Consider the following 15,370-nt stretch of genomic DNA (forward strand, 5'->3'; position numbering starts at 1 on the left):
CAGGATTAGGTGGCTATTCACATTTTCTATAAACTTAGAAAACACATTTAGGGGCACCTGGGTGGCTCAGTCAGTTAAGCGTCTGACCCTTGATTTCCGCTCAAGTCACGATCTCACAGTTGGTGAGTTCGAGCCCCGAGTCACAGGATTCTCTTCCTCTCCTCTCTCTGCCCCTCCCCTGCTTGCTCTTTATCTCTCCACCTCTCTCCCGCAAAATGAATAAATAAACTTTAAAAAGAAAAACACATTTAATGATACAATCAGCCCTGGCTGCAAGCTTTTCTTATATTTGAGATTTTCATTCTTCTATTAATACTGAGACATTCTTCCAATATATGTCTTTCCTGTTTCTTGCAATCAAGAATCCTAAATAATATCCAATATTTTAATTTGTCAAGAAATAGAATTTTAAATATTAATTATCATTACATTCTAAAAGAATAGATATTTTAAATATTAATACATAAGAAAAAAGACCAGAGCCTCAAACTAAAGATTATTCTCTTAGAGTATTAGCTCTTTGAAAACATCACCTGACTCTTTCTCATTTTTCCTGCAGAGGACTGACACCTTCACCAGACACTGGATTCCAATCCAAAAATTGACACTTCATAACCACAAAGTGTATTTAAAGTCTAACTTGCAGTAAGTCTCTTATGTTTGCTGAGCTGAAAATATGCAAGTCTTTATTAAAAGGTTTAAGTGTAAATATTAATACTTCTAATTACCACATATTTTTAAAGAGCTTTAGAAAAAAATTTAAAGTATCAACTTGGATTAGATGGTTTCCTAATAGTAGAGATGAATTTAGTGTTTTCTGGTGGCTCTGATCATAGAATCATGTCAGTAATGTTAAAAAATCTTTGGGGCGCTCAGTCAGGCGACTGAATCTTGACTTCAGCCCAGGTCATAAACTTACAGTCATGGCATCAAGCCCTGCATCAGGCTCCATAGTGAGCGTGGAGCGTGTTTGGAATTCTCTCACTCCTTCTCTCTCTACCCTTCTCCCTGTTCGTGTTCTCACACTCTTTCTCAAAATAAATAAATAAGCACTTAAAAAAACTAAGTAACAATCGAGCTAAACGTTTCCAGAAGGTTATAATTCTTTCTTTTGCCCACCTTCACCTCTAATTTTCATCCCCCCCTTTCCCTCAAACCTTTACACATAGCCCCATCAGATCCTTGCCATCCCATCTCAACAAACATGTTCACAGGCTGACGAGATTCAAGTTTCATTTTATATTCTTCAGGAAAGATATTACACACTGGGTCAGAACCTTCAAGTAAAAGAACTGCTTCCTAGGTGTCAGCTGAACATTTTGAAATTGTGCTCTTTCAAGCACCAGAGTGTTATTTACAGTTTTAGAGTCATGATTTTCCACATAAAAGGTCCATTAGTGTGATGGAAAAAAAAAAATGACTGAAGTAGCTGGCTCCTTATGAGCAATCAAATCAAAGCCTGGAGTCTGTCATGCCCTCTGCTCATGACAGAACAAATATTTCTTCCCTTAATCATAAAAGTAATTTTTTAAATGTCATACAAGTTTTTCTGGATGAGCAATAAGATCCTATTCTCTTTACTGAAGAAAAACAGGTGAGGAAGTGGATAATTTTGAATCAGATTTTAACTGCAAATATAGGCAAAAATAAGAAAAGGAATAACAAGGTCTAAAAGTAAATCCCAAAGGTCTTATCAATGTAAATCCAGTTTGTTTTTATTACAGAATACATTTTTAAATAAAAGGTGATTTAAAGATCTGCCCAAATGAAAAATAAAGCTTAAGGAAGGAAAAGTCCCCAAAGAAATTCCTTTCAATTTTGTTTTTACTTTTAAATGATTAATTATCTTTTTTAAAAGCAAGGTCTTTGACTTTTTGTTATTTTTAATTTTGGTAAAATACGTATAATATTTACAATCCCAATGATATTTAAGTACACAGTTCAGGAGTATTTAATACATTCACATTGTTGTTCAACCAATCCCCAACAGTCTTCATCTTGCAAAATCGAAACTCTGTACCAATTAGACAACACTATGTTCTCCCCTCGCCCCGCCCCGGCAACAACCATTCCTCTTCTTGTCTTTATGAATTTAAAGGCTCCAGATACCTCTTATAAGTTGAGTCATATAATATTTTGTCTTTTATTTTTTCTGTTACTGGCTTATTTCACTTCACATCATGTCCTCACGGTTCACCCGTGTTGCAGCATGTGTCCAAACTTTTTTCCTTTTTAAGGCTGAATGCTATTCCATTGTGTGCGTATATTCCACATCTTATTTATCCACCTATCTGTGAATGGGTACATGGGTTGCATCCAACCTCTCTGACTTACATTTTAAACAATTTAACTAAGTAGGCACTGGTGCTGGAGTGAGAACACCTGGCTCCAAATCCCTCACCTTCTAATCTCCATGGTAGCATAGAAAATACAAACGTTAAAATGAAAGAAGGTGGTAAAGGAAAGATACCATGAAGCACTCAGCAAATTAAAATCCTGATGTTAGTAGGTTCTGATGAGGGTTTTTGATACCAGAAATTCATCCAAACATTTGTTGGGGAATATGAGTAAGAACAAACATATGCTAAACACTAAAAATGCAGAGCCCTGCCTCCTGTGAGGACCATGAGGGCCACGGGACAGACATCTAAGTGGTAAGCAGTTGTAAACAGTGGGAAAAAGAAGGTGATAGAGAGGCACAGTGGCCCAACCACTCCCTCTCCAGAGCTGAGTCGTACAGAAGGAAGGGAGTCAGATGGGCACAGAGGAAGAAGGCTCTGCAGATAGGAGACGGCAGAAACAGGCAGGGATTGTGAGAGGCTGAAGCACAGGCTTGGAAGAGAGAAACTAACTCAAAGAAAAGGGAATCTCAATAAGCAGAGCCCAAAAGAGAATAGAAAAGACAAAAAAACAAGGTCTAATTAAGTGTCAATCAATAGAAAGAAATGAAAACCCACTAGAAGGCATGCATCACTGGATACCCATTCTGGTGCCAATGTGAATCTCCTGGCCCTTGCTTGCCTGGAGAAGCTTCGTCTGCTGAAAACAAATTGTGGCTCAGGAGTATAAATTAAAATTGTAGCAGCAAAAACTGACACTCATTAAAAGCTTACTGACTTTGTGTCACACTTCATTCCATTAAATGGAAATATTTTAAAAGTTGAAAAGATTTCCAAAAATTCACAAAATACAAACTTCTCTGCTTAATTCTCTGGTTTTTCAAATATGAGCAATGTTCCAAGTTACTATATTATATTTTATACTCGTATTTACTTATAATACCTACTTCATTCCCAATAAAGACTGAATTAGCTACCATTTTATGTTACCTGGTAATCACATTTCATGGGTTCCCAGAACTGCAAAAGACCTACAACATTATTTGTCTACACAAAGAGAGTTTCTATTCCCCAGACACTCCCCAAGGAACTAACTGACCACCAAATGAGAACAGAAAGGCCTGTGCTCTGCTCAGAGAGGTGTCCAAGAGACCCTGGTACAAACAGTAGCGATAACGCAATGACATGTGCCAGTGCAGAAGCACAGGCAAGGGGCTAGGGAGCCAGAGGAGCTACCCTCAAGACAAGGACATCCCTTTGTTCACTTTTCCATTCACTCACTCATCCTCCCACTCCCTTCTTCAGGGCCTCATAGGAGCTTTCTGTGAGTGCTGGTGATGCCTGTACAGGAATGCTCACTGTAGGAATTGCTGCTGAAGGGTAAGACGTTCCTGGGGTGGGTGGCAAGGTCAAAAGTATTGCAGGCAGAGGGGTGCCTGGCTGGTTCAGTCCATTGAATGTCCAACTCTTGGGTTCAGCTCAGGTCATGATCTTGCAGTTCATGGGTTCAAGCCCTACATCGGGCTCCTTGCTGAGAGTGCAGAGCCTGCTTGGGATTCTCTCTCTCTCTCCTTCTCTCTGTCTCTCCTCCACTTGGTCTGTCTCTCTCTAAATAAATAATTTTTTTAAAAAAAAGAAAGTATTGCAGGTAGAAAGAAGAGTATGAAGACCAACACAGCTTCCAGCGCTCACAGTGAGTGGGGGAAGGTCAGGCAGGTGAGGAGCAGAAGATGGAGATGGTAAGCGTGTGACCAGGAGCACTTGGAGACAGCAGCACACCTTTCCCTTGTCAGGAAAAGAGGAATTAGCATGTGTGGCAATGTGGACACACTTCTGGGTAGGGAGAGACAGGAAACAACAACAGGGCACAGAGTGGGGTGAAAACATGGTGGGCAACAACCGACTGAGAAAGGATGGTGGGGCAACAAGCTCTGTGAAGGATGTGGTTACGACACCAGGACATCCTTACTGCAAACTTTTTATGGCCTAATGCTGTTAAATATCTGAATCAAACAGTCCACTGTCCCTGCTTGGACTCCATGGTCACCAGGCATTGGTGTAGCATGTCTGCAGACCGGAGGGAGAACACAACCCAATCACTCTTTTCCCAAATTACATGTTTGTTTCTTGCAAGTCTGGGGAAGGTCTACTGCTAAAGGACATTCAAGTCTCTGAGTCTATAAAGGCCTCAGTCTGTAAGGAGCAGTTCCTGAAGTTTGGCTTTCAGCCTCAGCTCCTGGACATCAACATCTCTGAGCAGGGATCCACAGCACTGTGACCACCACCAAAACCCAGCTTGGGCTACAGCCTGCCCTCTGACCACCCAAGCATTCTTCCTGTCTTGCTGCTCTCATAGCTTCATACTACAGCACAAACATCCTATAATTTCACATTTGCCCAAGCAGACCTTAATCAGCTTTTCACTGCTTCTCTATTTTGTAAAGTTTACTTTGGCTCTTTCCTACTACTATCTCAACATTTTAATAATTAGGGTCTACGTGGTGTGATACTGACACTGTTCTCTTCTAACATCATCCAAGTCATCCTCAAAAACATTAATCATCATGGGGCGCCTGGATGGCTCAGTCAAGTTAAGTGTCGACTCCTGATTTCTGCTCAAGTCATGATCTCACAGTTTGTGAGATCGAGCCCTGTGTCAGGCTCTGGGCTGAGTGTGGGGCTTGCTTGGGATCCTCTCTCTCCCTCTCTCTTTGCCCCTCCCCCACTTGTGCGCACACACTCACACGCACTCTCACTCTCTCTCTCCCTCATAATACATAAGTAAACTTTTTTTAAAAAACATTAAACATCACAAGACCAAAGATAAGAATAATTTCATATATCCCTCATTGGCCCTGAATCACTTAGGCCTCTGAGCCACTTGGCTTTGTACACAGAAAAAAATTTATGAAGAGTTATTCTTTGATTATTTTTGTATTATTAACTTCTGGCCAAGCTTGTTTTTATTTTTCTATTATTAGTAACTTAGATGCAATCCCTTTTACAATCCACATATTCCATTGTTTTAGTGCAAAGCAGTTCATTAATGTAAAATCAACTCAAATGATTTGACTTCCATTCTTTCATTTCAATCAGTGTTACAAATTCTGAACAAAACCTCCACAGAAATTTGTTAAATCAACAGGAAAGGTGAGTGGAACTTCTTGAACATCTGTATATGCTAAGCACAGCTTACTATTTTTACTTTTATGGCTATTGAGCCATTTCTAAAGAATACTACAAATGGTTTGTATACACTTCAGATTTCAGACTGTTGCATTTCAACATTAACGATGTCCCTAAGGTTCTTGCTTTTTTTAAAGTTTAGTGTTGTCAAATGTAATAAAATATCTTATCGCAGAGACACTCAAAATCACTGGTTGTAAGAGCAGAACTTAAACAACATTCCCAACCTTGACATTTGTCCCCAGACCAAAACCAACCATACAATCCATTAGGGTACTAGTCTCCAAACTTCCCCAAACACCCCGGAGGTGTTATAAGTTAGAGAGCAAGATCATTCTTCAATTTCCTAAACCATTTTGTCTAAATAAATATTCTGTAGCATGGTCAAAATTACAGTGCCCATTTGATTACAGGCTAAATATTTGAGAAAGCTTAATACTCTATCACAACTCCCAAAAGAACAAATGTTCCCATTCAAGTGAATATTTTTTAAGAAGAATTATGTAGTTCTTCTAAGTACATTATTGGCTTAAGTCATTTGCCACTGTGAGAAGAGATAAATTCTAAGGAAGTTGGTAACATTAAATGTAGATTACAGGCTTTACAAAGTGAACAAAAAGATTCAAGGCAGCCAAATAACTGAATTACTTTGAAAAAGTATTCATATCTTAAAATAATCATTTGTTGTTAATCAAACTATTGACAGTAAAATGAAATTTAACACATCTCAAACACCGCCAGAATACTGAATACAACTCAGACCATACCAAAGTTCATTTGTTAAGTAATTTATGACAAAGAGACTCACTTACCTGTAAGTATAAGAAAAGAAGGTTAGGATGAAACTACATCATTCCTCCTCTGGGTAAAAATACCTTGGGTTCTCTTCTTGAAATGGAAAGGAATCTAAAACATAAAAAAATAAAATCAGATAAAATAAAAATAAGTAGTAGCCCTTGTGATTTTCCATGTCTCAGCTGTAGGCGATATTACAAAATGGTAGAAATTTAAATTATTTAGGATGTAAAATACAATTCATTCCAGTATGGCCCCAAAATGCAGGATGGTATTTTCCCCTCCCTATTTTAATGGGTAAAATACAAAATATTTGTTCACACACGCGCGCGCGCGCGCGCACACACACACACACACACACACACACACGCAAGGTTTAAAATAACGGCGAAAGCTCCGTAGAAGCGTGTGTGAAAGCACAGTAGAGTCACACCGACTTGAGAAGGAACCTTTCTCCAAAACGCAAACCTCGCCAGAAAGAAACGTGCCCGCTGCCCACGCGCTGCTTCTGAACTCGCTCAGCCTGGATGCTCTGCGCGCACTGAAATCACTCAGGCTTCCAGGTTGGAGTCAGGAGTGAAAGTGCTGCCCCCCTCTGCAAGCACCGCGTGCAGCGCCACCACTATTTTTTTTTTTTTTTTTTTTAATGGTTCCACGAAATGCAACGTTATAAAAGAGCAAATCCACCTGGAAGTTTTGCCCGAGGGGCAGAGAGGGTGGCCGCCGGGAAAGCCCGGATCTCCGGGGCACGCGTCCCCGGCCCGGCCCCTCGCGGCCCGCGCGCGGCCCCGCGGAATCCCGGCCCCAGCCGCCTGCGCCGCGCCCCGCCCTCGTTCTCACCCTCACCGCGGTCCTGGCCGAGTGCTGAGCGGTGGGGTACGGCGGCCGCCCCACGCCACCCCTGCCTTTAAGGAGTTCCACTGGAGGCCACACGTGCGTCAACGAAGATAAAAGCGGAGGGAAAAAAGGTACAACCAAATCACTCTGGAAGCAAAGGCAGGGAAAATATTCTGGAAAGGCCTACGCCCTCCTGTTAAATAAGTGGTAACAATGTTATCCTCAATTAATTAACGCAGAGTCATCTTTCCCAAGAGTTTTCATAATTATGTCTCATCTGTCTTTCTAATTCAAGTAACAGCAAAAAGTGAAAAACACTATTGTTCCCGTTTCACATGCAGAAATCAAAAAGGTCCGGAGTGGCTATACACCGTCAAAGAAAAGACTAAGAAGCTCCTAGAGCCTGCCACCACTTGTCCTTTCTCTGTGGGGACAGCCTCCTGGTGGCTAAGGTGGATCTGTCACATTTTTGTTTCTTCCCTCAACTAAGTTTGAAGGTTTTCTCTGAGGCATTGCCAGTAACAGTAACGATGTGAGGTACGTCAATCACTATACAAGTCAGGAGGCCATCTGTGTTTGCACCCTCTTTACAGTTTACCTTGGGTTTAGGGTTCAAGTTCGCTGGGCCAGCCTGGGGCGGTCCTCTCACGGCCCAGCGCTGTGCCCTCCACCGCGACTTGGGCTGCAGCTCTGCCTCTTTTGGCTTTGCTCTCACAACCGGCACTTCCGTCCCTGCCTGGCTAATTAATCTATGTCCAAATGGAATTGCTGTTGGCAGAAAGGCAGCAATGCCAAAGTGGAATAATCACTTGGACCTGAATCTGAGTTGTTTTCCATCCTTGACAACAAATAATGTTATTCCAGAGCCTGCGGGCCAAGAGTTGAAATGAGTTTATAATTTGGCTTCCAATCTCACATTCTCATTCTCACCCACTTAAATTTTCTTTTCTGTCTTTTAGCATGCAGGGGGCAGCTTTGGAGGCTAAATCACTGACATGGTCTTTATTGATATCCTTAATGAATATTCTCTGCCATCTAAATTAAAAGGGGAAAAATCCACATCGTCCAAAACCATTCTTGTTTTAATAATGAAACTAAATAGACTGTGCTGCCTCCATACGATCATTAATAATCTAATTTGTACTTCTCTCTCCAGCAACCTGAAGAGAAACGTTCACAGGTTTTTCATCCACACACAGTAGTCCACATTCATCCAGCTTCTAAGTGCCCAGCCCTAGCAATGCCAAACTGCAGGGTAAGAGCCACAGGATGGCCCAGTGCCCTGCTCTTTTCCTAGTGAAAGAACTCATTAAAACTCCAATCCTTGGCTCTAGGAAGTACGCTGTCTCCTTAGCAGTTCCAAAAATCATGTTCCCCAAGAAAGCAATCATCTCAAGCTAGTGATGGAAAAGGAAAGAGACAGGAAGGCAGAACCACTGACAGGACTCCCTTAGAGATCCGGGTGGAAGGGGAATTAGCATCATGGAAAATTACTGAAGGTAAACGGAAGGTATGTTAGGGAGAAGTGGGTGTGTTCAACTGGACACACCCTCTATTAGAGGAAAGGCAGGGGACATGGACTATACACTTACAATGTGCCATGCACTGTTCATTACATAGGAACTCATTCAATCCCCACAACAATGCTATGGATATGTGTGTTAATAGTCCCATTTTACAAATGGGGAAAAGGAGGCTCAAAGGTGTTAAGAAACCTCCCTACTAGTACATGCTAAAGCCAGGATTTTTCCAACTTTAAAGCCAAAGCTCTAAAGAGAAAAAGGAAAGCAAGCCTTTACTTTTTCTATTGTGCAACACTGTCTTACCTGCAAACACTAGTCTTCATGTGTGGTTTTCTAAGAGAGTACAGGGCTTATAGGGGCTCATACTGAATTAAAGTGGTGGCCTGAAGATATGCCAAAGGTTGCCACTGAGGCCTTGAGAACATAGCCCCCTGCTGATCCCCTGAATCTCTCATCCTTTACAAGAAATCACAATGGCAAAAACATACTCTTGGATAAGTCTTCCTGAATATCAAAGAAACATACAATAAGAATGCGCTCAAAATAAAAGCTGAATCCAGGAAAGCAACTGTAGGTATATAGATAAAGTGCCTTGCTTTGTTCAGTTCAGAAAATAGTTCTCAACAACACCCCTCAGTCTAAACATTTGTATCCAGGTCTGAGGTCCCCTCTCCTGTCACCTGATGCCTACTGTGATTTTGACAGTTTGGCCTAAAGAATAAGGATTATGGAGACACTTATGTGGCTTTGCAAGTTTTAGTTATGGTAAAAAGGCACGGGAAAGCAGATGTGCATGAGAGTGGCTGGGAGAACATCCATGGAAAAATCACATACTTGGATTTAGAAGTTCCCGGCAGTATTCTAAAGGTTAGGAAGTCTGCCCCATCTGACCCCCACAGTAATGAGTTTGACATACATTAATTTACAGTACTCCATATATAAGTCAGCTTTCAATCATATTAAAAGAAGACTAACCAAAATCAACTATTGAAAACAGAAATAAAAAATGTTGAAAATGAGTTACACTGAGATCAATCATATTTTAACAATCTAGCAACCCATTCTATTCAATGTACAATCCTAAGTGAAAGTTCCTGGCATTTTAGTTTCTAAAGAGCTTCAAAACCACAATTGATCCATTGGTGCAATAATATCCATCCATATGCCTTCAGCTCCAAGGCTTCCTCACTTTCATAAATGTCAATCTTTAAATCTTCAGTCCATCTACACCACATATATATCAGACACATTGATTCCTGAAATGTGAGAAATAAGAAAGGAAGACTGGGGCACCTGGGTGGCTCAGTTGGTTAAGCAATAAAATTAAAAAGAATTAAAAAAAAAAAAAAAGGAAGGAAGGAAGACTAACAAGCCCTTTCATCATCAATGTGTCTAAAACACCAAAAGAAAAGCATCGAGACAGACAGAGACTAGATATGTGTCTGCCAACTCAAGCTACCTGTGAGATTTTTCTTTGTGCATATGTAGATAATATACAGTAAAACCTTGGATTGCGAGTAACTTGTTCTGCGAGTATTGCGCAACATGAGCAAACATTTCTAATAAATTTTAACTTGATAAACAGCAGATGTCTCGCAGTACGAGTAGTACATGATGCCAACCTCACGTGATCACAACTAAGCCAATGGTTCTTGAAATTCGCTTTGATATATAAGTGCTTTGGATTACAAGCATGTTTCCAGAATGAATTATGCTCACAAACCAAGGTTTTACTGTATATGTTTTTAAATCTTGGTAGTAATGTCTTTTATTTGTATATATCAGTGGAGTCTTCTATGGTACTGGAAGACAGAAAAGGGACAGTGTCAGGAACTGTGTGGACAACTTCTAAAATTATCTTTCTCAAGAATATGTTTCAGAAAAGAAAGTGCCCTTGGATACTGCACATCACAAATCACATGTAACTATATTCTTGACCACATTCCTTCCACATCAAATAATTATACTGAAAATAGTATATTTTAAAAGTCATGAGTTTCCCAAAAAGTGTTGCTTTTCTATTATCCTGTGAAATGAAAAACAGGATCACTATGTCCTGATCTAGCATGTAAAGAAGCAGACTGAATGAGAAGATATCCCTTTATCTCTTTCTTATTCCTAATCCTTCCAGTGAAGTAGGTCACTCTTATTTTCTTCATTTCAATTTTTCATTCTGATAAATGGGGACAATCTCAGATACTATTAGCAGAACTATCAAGACTATGAACAAAATTATATTGCTAAATTATTTGAAGTCTCTTTTAAAATGTATAGGTCTACTAACACCTTAAAGGGTATCAAATAATATTTTCCTCATAAAGACCTACCAAGTGCCTCCCAAGCTAGGCAGTGGGGTCCCTCTGGGGTCCCTGCTTGAGCCACCCTCACATTATCAACATGTGAACCGCTAACATGTTCAAGAATGAAATGATTCACATGCTAAACAGAGATCCAGGGGCATCTGGGTGGCTCAGTCAGTTAAGCATCCAATTCTTGGTTTCAGCTCGGGTCATGATCTCACGGTTTATGAGTTCAAGCCCTGCATTGGGCCCTGTGCTGACAGTGCCTACTTGGGATTCTTTCTCTCCCTCTCTCTCTGCCCCTCCCCTGATTGCTCACTCTCTCTCTCTCTCTCAAAATAAATAAATAAACTTTTAAAAAAAGATTAAAAAAAAATATCTAAATAATCTACTCTTAGAGCAGAATGAAAGACAGACTAATTTCAACTGGAGAAGATCACAGTTATATCTAGTCTCTTGGAAAGAAAATGCATTGCTCTGTTTGCCATTAGTTGTGAGACCAATGACCTAGATCAGTTACGATACAGACAGTTGATGTACCTCCATAAAAGAGAGCTATTTTCCAGCACACAGTCTGCAGTGCTGCAGTTACACTCACATGCAATTGTTCATTTTATTAGACATCCACTCCTAATACATTCTTCTGGGCCAGCCCCGCCCCATTAGATACTGCAGCTGTTGGGCATGGGCTAAATACCATCACAGATACTAATGAGGCATGAACAGTGTTTCAGGGAGATCTGCTGTACTTAATCCCGCACAGAACAAGAGATTTGGATTTTCATCAATCAGGGACTGACTGAATGTTTGTGTCCCTCCCAATATTCATATGTTGAAATTCTAATCCCAAGGTGATGGTATTTGAAGGTAGGGCCTTTTGGAGGTAATTAGGTCATGAGGGTGGAGCCATCATGAGTGGGAGTAGTGCCTTAGAAGAAGAGGCCAGAGAACTATCTAGCTCTTTTCTAGACATGTGAGAACGCAACAAGAAGTCAGCTGTCTGCAACCCAGAAGAGGTTTCTCACCAGAGCCCAACTATGCTGACACCATGGTCTTGGACTTCCAGATTGCAGAAATGTGAGAATAAATGCCTGTTGTAGATAAGCCACCCAATTTATGGTGTTTTGTTATAGCAACCCAAGCTGACTAAGATATCATCTTAAATGCACTACTGTGAAACTTTAGATAAGTCCATAACTTCTTAGCCTGTGTCTCCAGGTCTGTAAAAGGGATTGGCCCAAGCTAGTGATTCTCAGTGAAGGAGGATGATCTTTATCTGTTGCTTCCCACCCACACTACATTCTTATACACCCTGTACATAAGAAGCTATGTTACAGCTGGGGACAAGCTGCACAGACAAGGGCTGAAGATCCAGGACAGCATTTAGACTCAGATGCTAACACTAGGGAAGGGGGCTTTAAAAAGGACCAGCTCAAAGAAGATACAATGGTCAAGAAGTATAGCTCATCAAGGATGCAATTCCCAGGCAACAGATCCCTATGTAGAGAAGCTCAAAGAGAACAAATCATACCAACTCCTTACACACCAGCAAGCCAGTCGCAACACAACAGCAACATAGAGAGTGAGCTTGTGGTTCAGAAATCACAGGTCTGTCCCAGTGCTGCTATTAAGTTATTATGACCTTGAGCTAGTCACCTATAAAATAAAAGTTGGGACCAGATTCTCCAAGTTACCTTTGAGTACAGAAACCACACCTTCTTTTCATGGTTCCATATAAACCTCTATCTGCCACTAGAATGATCTTAAAGAATAAAATCTTTAAGGTCAGTATACACATCCTCCACTACAGGCTCGGTTTTTAAATTACTGCATTCCCAGGCTTCTTGGGCAAAGTAAGCACTCAGGACAACTGCCTAGGACACAAGTTTAAGAAGTAGAATGGGTAAAGTTTGTTTTCTCTGCCTTTATGACTCCCTCTGGCTAAATTCTACCCTCCACACTGACAAGTCTTGGAACTTCTGGCACTGAGGCTTGATCTATAGTATTCATAGGGCTCATGACACTGTGATAGATGAAGAAATTAAATCTTTCACCAAACTTGAATGGGCATTTTGAATGGTAATTTTTATCTTCTTCCTTCCCAGATGCAGGAATGTCAATAGTTGAGAGATCCCATGGTGTTGGTAAAAAGTCATTATAAAAATGGACTTGCCTCCTAAACGATCTCTCATTATTTTACAAATGTATTACTTTTGCCGTATCAATTTTTAGTTTATTTCATGTTATGCTCCAGTTGCAAGGGAAGTGAGAACATACTGTCCACATTTTCAAAAAAAAAGACCGTAACATTAACAGAATAAATATTTCACCGTAAAAATAAAAACTGTTGCAAATATTTATATAATTGAATTTATTCAGTCAATTCACTGGGTTAGGCCAATGGAAGTATGCTTTTTTTTAATACTGAGAGTCAAAGAGACAGGAGGAAATTTTAATCTCGACCTGCAAATAAATAAATAAAAATACTGCTTATAGGCACCATTTTTTAAAATGTGCATACAGAATGCAAATGGGTGTTACTTTCAGGGAACTTACAATTGCTGTATAGTATTTTCTATGTATACTGGATAACAATGAAATAGAAAATAAGAACATGAAACACAGACATTTCACCAATTAATATTTTCAAATCATCAAAATGTGTTTTTATGCCACATCATGGCCAGTTAAGCAAGACAGAGGTAAAGACTGCACAAAGAAAAAATTATTGAACACTCAGCAATAAGAATAAATGTGCAATTGATACATGAATCAACATGGATGATAATTATGCTGAAAGCCAGACAGATAAAAAACATACAGTATGATTCCATTTAAATAAAATTCTAGCAGATCAGTGTTTGGCTGAGGATGGGGGTAGGGGGTGGGGAGGGGCCCAGAGGTACCAAGATAGTGGGATTACCGAGGGGCACACAAAAACACTGCTGGTGATGTATATGTTCATTTTCTTGATTTTGGTGATGGTTTCATGTGTATATCAAAATTAATCAAAGTGCATACTTTAAATATGTGGTTTTAGTACATATCAATTATACCTCCTAAAGCTAAAAAAATTGAGAGACAAAAATAGGAGAAAAAATGTAAGATAGTAGTTAAATCTGGGGTAATTAAGATAGCTGTTGGATGAAAAGCTACAGAAAATAAATTAACACTAGATCCATAAAAGACTACCAGAGAAAGATTTCTGATTGTTGAAAGTTTCAGGAATTTTACAATCCCAAAAAAGTCTTTCTAAGAACCTAAGGGCCTAGATAATACTCATCCATCCCTCAAAAAATAAAAAAGTTCTTCTTTCTTTAAGACTTTTGACAGAAATAGGTCTAACTATCCTCAGAACAATAATAATAGCAATAACATTTATTGAGCACTTGCTGTAAACCAGGTCCACATCTAATGGGGTATCCCATTTAATCCTCACCTAAGGGAACTAAAAGATAGATACTATTATGATCCTCCATTTTACAGATGATACCAAAATTCAAAGAGGTTAAATAATTTGCTTAATGTCATCCACCATCCCAGCTGTGGAGCTGGGATATGAACCCAGGTGGTCTGATTCCAGAGTCAAGCTCTTGAAAGTAAACTTCTCTCCCACTACTAGACAAACAGGATTCTGGAATAATGAATGCTATAGATCATGATTGCTGACTCACACCTCTGATGGCGTCAAGAAAATCTTTGTGAATTAAAGAGCTACATTTCTAAGTCTGAAGGCTAATCTTTTGTGTGAAAAATGCAGAAAAAGTCAGTAATGAAGTGATGATGGAATGTAAGGGCAATTTCAACAAGGTGGAGCAGAAAAAATAATAGCCAGAAAGCAACAGACTTGGTTTTGGCCATGTCCTCACTGGTGACTATAACCTTGGGCAAGTCATTTCTCCCCCTTGGGTCTGTTTTCTCTTTGGCAAAATTAAAAGTTTGGACTAATCGATTTCTAAGATTCCTTCCAACTCTATGATCCTTGCCAGTCCTCTTTTGGGGAATCTTCCTTGCACTGTGTAACTTGGGTCAAAAATTTTCCACAACACCAAACACATTTCAGATACAAAGCTGCCTCCATCCCCTAAAACACCCAGACCCCTCCCACACAGAGCAAATTCCTCCATTATTTCCCAAAGGTATTCTGTTCCAAAGAGACAACCCCAAAGGAAGGCCCAGGGGAAGGCAAAGGATCCCTCCACCCGGGCTCACCATATTCTGTGCACTCTGACAGCCTTTCACTACAAAACCACTAACAAGTTGATTTAGGCCTTCCAGTGATGAAAAGGAGGTACCCCATCACCCAGCACCTCATTCCATCTTCCCTGTGAAGCTTCTGACATCTGAGATGATCCAAAGTACTTAGTATGTTACGGCTATAGGTGCCCGA

General features: G+C 40.1%; 1 protein-coding gene across 7 annotated transcripts in view; it reads right to left on the bottom strand.

Annotated features, from left to right (window-relative positions):
• Window positions 1–15,370, bottom strand: part of CSGALNACT1 (chondroitin sulfate N-acetylgalactosaminyltransferase 1) — a 339,639-nt gene that overhangs the window by 178,504 nt on the left and 145,765 nt on the right. For 5 of the 7 annotated variants that reach the window (XM_042934688.1, XM_042934686.1, XM_042934685.1 and 2 more), the window contains one exon: window positions 6,338–6,431. The gene's annotated coding sequence lies outside the window, so the exon portion shown is untranslated. Of the gene's footprint in view, window positions 1–6,337; window positions 6,432–6,788; window positions 6,868–7,755; window positions 7,773–15,370 lie in introns of those variants that run through there. The other 2 variants (XM_042934690.1, XM_042934689.1) reach the window with 2 other exon arrangements.

This window comes from Panthera leo, chromosome B1, assembly GCF_018350215.1.
Source record: "Panthera leo isolate Ple1 chromosome B1, P.leo_Ple1_pat1.1, whole genome shotgun sequence".
In the NCBI taxonomy this organism is placed as follows: Eukaryota; Metazoa; Chordata; class Mammalia; order Carnivora; family Felidae; genus Panthera; species Panthera leo.